A 3,902-nucleotide genomic window follows, 5' to 3' on the forward strand; every position below is an offset into this window, starting at 1 on the left:
CCCTAAATAGAGCCTAGGGTCGGTTCTCCAATAGGTGCATCCAAAAACTCTTCAAAAAGCATCCAAATTCGTCGAATCTTCTAGAAACAGGGTCTGCACCGACACTGGTGCCGTCGGCGCAAGAGGCAATTTAATTAATCCATTTTCTCAGTCAAACAACGCAGTTAGAGCCCAGTCTGATGCCGTTGGCGCTAAACTATTTTTTAAATTCTCCATTTTGACTCCAATTTTTATTCTTTTTGCTCCAAGTCCTAAAAATCAATAACCTGCAATAAAATATAAAAAATATATTAAATTAAAGTGCAATATCACCAAAAATAAGTATAAAATATGGGTTTAAAAATGTATATATTTTTGATGTATCTACTCTAGAATATTAAGCCGAATGAATGAGTCGAGGCTCTGATACTAATTAATATATGGTATGGCACCCAAGAGGAGAATGCTGAATTGGGTAAAAATAAATTTCTTTTTTTATTTTTAATTAAAAAATTCTTGATTTTTAATTTTATAGAAAACAATTTTGTAGAAAACTTGAATTATAAAGTCTTCAATGCTATTAGTTAAGGAAAAAAATAACCAAGTAGATAAAACAATGCAAAAAGAAAAAAAACAAGAGATAAATTATTTTTACATGATTCGACTATGTTCAAAACCGGCCTAAGTCGACACCTATGACTAGGAATTTCACTAATCAGATGGAAATTATAACCAATCTTTTGCACTCTCCTACACCGGGAAAGTACAACTCAAACATTGTGTTATCCTATACCGAACAAGCACAATTCCAAACACTAAACTTTCATACACCAGGCAAGCTCTTCGCTCAAATACAATCAACTAATTTCGCTCATTCAAAATTTTAAAAAGATTTTCACTCAACCCAAGCTAAAAATAATTAACAAGGAAAATTCAATAAAAGTTTAAGTTGGTATGTGAAGTTTATGTGAATGCTTATATGAAATACACTATGAAACAAACACACAACATTCTAAAAATGAATGTAACCTTTTTAACATAATATATTTCAACAACTTGCATTTTTAATGTTGATTAAACCATCATGCAATATTCTTTATTAGGATTTGAAACTCACTTAGCAAGCTAACAAGACACAATTATAAGTAACAAAGAAACTTTTAAATCACGTAATATATTATGTTAGAAACCCGCCAACCGCCGAGGTAAGAATGAAAAAATAATTGAAAACTTAATTTTAAAAACATATCAATTTATTTCTCCCAAGTAATATCATGTAATTAAGAAAGTTAAATATAATAATATAGATTTGACATAAATCTTTGATGTGAGATTGAGGAACCAATGATTTGAAGAAATTTCTCCAAGAGATCTTTCTCGAACCAAAGAAGTTTTACTTGAGGAATACTTAGGGTTAGCACACAAAAAAGAAATCAAAGCACTCCACTTAAAAAAAAAGAAGAGAAAAATCGGCCAAGACTTTGGAGGGAGAGTAAGGAAAGAAATTGAATCGATTTAAGATGAGGTAAATTTTGGTCAAGCTTATTTGGTAGAAGATTTGAAATTATTTTAGATCATTAATGAGGCTTGAAATTTATCCCAAGATGGGCTTGAAATTATAAAAATGAGGCTCAAATGTACTTGATTTCATGGGATTTATTCAAGGGAATAATGGAGATTAAAATTAAAGAATTTTCCAATCAATAAATAAGAGAATTTGTGCACTTAAGGCATGAATTGGTCAGCCCAAACATGGTGAAATTCGATGTCTACATAGGTGTCAAATTTAGACAGATTTTACAAGTTTTGGTTCAAGAAATGAGTAAAACTAAAATATGGAAAAAATCTAAATAAATTCCCAAAGATTTAATACACTTAGAAAAGCATTTAGACCAACATATTATGCAAAAAAAATCAACCAAAAAAAAGGAAGAAAATTTTGCTATAGGAACTTATATGAAACTATGTAATTATCTCACAATTTATTAAATTAGTTCAACTATAATACAAGTGTGGCTAGTAAGTACATGTTTGAGTGAAAGCTAATCAAATATATGTTAGAATTCATTTTATAATTATTCTTAATTATTAATAAAGTATTTCACATAATTTATTTAGTGAAAAAACATTTATTGTCTTAAAATATGCGAAATAATTATTTTCATATTATAAATGAGAGAGAAAATATAACGCTATATTAATTTTTAATTTAAGCATAACATTGAAAGATTATACAAGTCATCATTTTATAAATAATGTTAATGTCTTACATCCCAAAAATGAGATAAAAATATGGTCGTGGTGTGGAGATATAGACGATTTATCATTGTAAATAAATATTTTTGGATTATTCAAGAGATTGAAAATATTCTCCTTTATTATTTTCCAAATTAAGCATAACATTGAAAGATAATTCAAGCCACAATTTCATAATGTCTTACATCTAAAAAATGAGATAAAAATATGGCCATATTGTGGTGATATAAAGTTTTTATCATTTTAATTAATTTGTAAAGAAAATACGTATTTAAGAGTAATTTAAAAAATTAGGTTATCAAGATATGCAATAAATGAGTGATTCAAGTTAAATGAGTAAATGCCAGTGATATGAGTGTGTTAAAGAAATTGAGCTCTTATTTGTCTTGTTATTTCCATATCCTACTCATAACCTAAGCACTTCTTCAACTACCAGTTCAAATGATCTTAACTCCACAAATTTGAGATAACTTAGGATAAACATATTAATATCACCCATCATTTATTTGTTATCATCAAAAGACATGCGAAGTGTGATTGAGTTTATATAATCAACAACTAAGAATTTTGAACGTGCTCATGAATAAGAACAATGCTTGAAGCAAATAAAAAAAATTATTATTGAGAAATTTATGTATTGTTTCTATTTAAGATAACCAAGCCAAAATGGAATCATCAATTTTTACAATTTTCTAGTGTTGTTCAAAGGACATCAGTTATGCTAGCCTCCATTATGCTTTTATCACCACCAACCCTCTTTTTTATCATCCCTTGCCTCTTTAATTGGTATAATATTCTCTCTTTTATAAATGCAAATTGGAAGAAGATTCACATAACATCTAAGCTGGCCCCGTTAGAGGGAAAGTTGAGTCAAACTGGAGAACAAGTAAAACTAATCAACATCCCTTAATCTATCCCGAAAAGTATTGCAAGTGATATGGATTTGGGCATGTTGAATTAGAATGCACAATCAGAGGGGTGATCTCTTTCGCTGAGCAGGGTGTTCTTGAAATGGTGGGTAATGACACTGTAGACATTAAGATGGTGAGGACACAAAGGATAAGAACTAGCTTCCCCTTGAAGAGGAAAGGTTGCCCACAGTTCCAGCTGAGCCCGTGTGGAGACTTGAACCAACTTCACGTTGAGAGCCCAAGACAGTCTTGAGTTCGAGGAAAACTAACGCCAGAGGCACAACAACCAAAGATAAAAGAACTTTTCACCATTCAGATCTATAGAGGGTCTATTTGGGGTTGCTGCAACTTATTAATAAGCTGCTGAAAAATAATCCGTTGTTTAAAAAACTGCGGTGACTATTATAATTTTTTTTTTTGAAAAGCCAGACCGCAACTAGAAAGTTGTTGCCGCACTTAGCCAGAAACAGTGTGAAAATGCGGATTTCAGCTGTTTAAAAACACAACTTTTTAAATAATCTGTCAAACGACCTTGGGTGCGCTTTCAAAACGCATCGCACCAAATAGGTAACCACAAACAGGGCCTTATTCCTGAATTACTCTTGTTGAGAGAGGTCCATCACATTAGAAATGGGTCTTTTTATGCCACATTGGGAAGACTAAATGGAGTTATTCAGATGTTGGATTCAATTCAGCATAGTACCCATCATCCGATGTCCAGACATGAGGGATAAACCCCACCATTGAAATTTTGTC

At 31.0% G+C, this 3,902-nt stretch overlaps 1 protein-coding gene across 1 annotated transcript in view; it reads right to left on the bottom strand.

Moving 5' to 3' along the window:
• The window catches only part of LOC110024730 (isoleucine--tRNA ligase, cytoplasmic-like), a 99,978-nt gene that overhangs the window by 95,198 nt on the left and 878 nt on the right, over positions 1–3,902 (bottom strand). The gene's annotated exons all lie outside the window — the stretch shown is intronic.

Source organism: Phalaenopsis equestris, unplaced genomic scaffold (assembly GCF_001263595.1).
Source record: "Phalaenopsis equestris unplaced genomic scaffold, ASM126359v1 Scaffold000272, whole genome shotgun sequence".
In the NCBI taxonomy this organism is placed as follows: domain Eukaryota; kingdom Viridiplantae; phylum Streptophyta; class Magnoliopsida; order Asparagales; family Orchidaceae; genus Phalaenopsis; species Phalaenopsis equestris.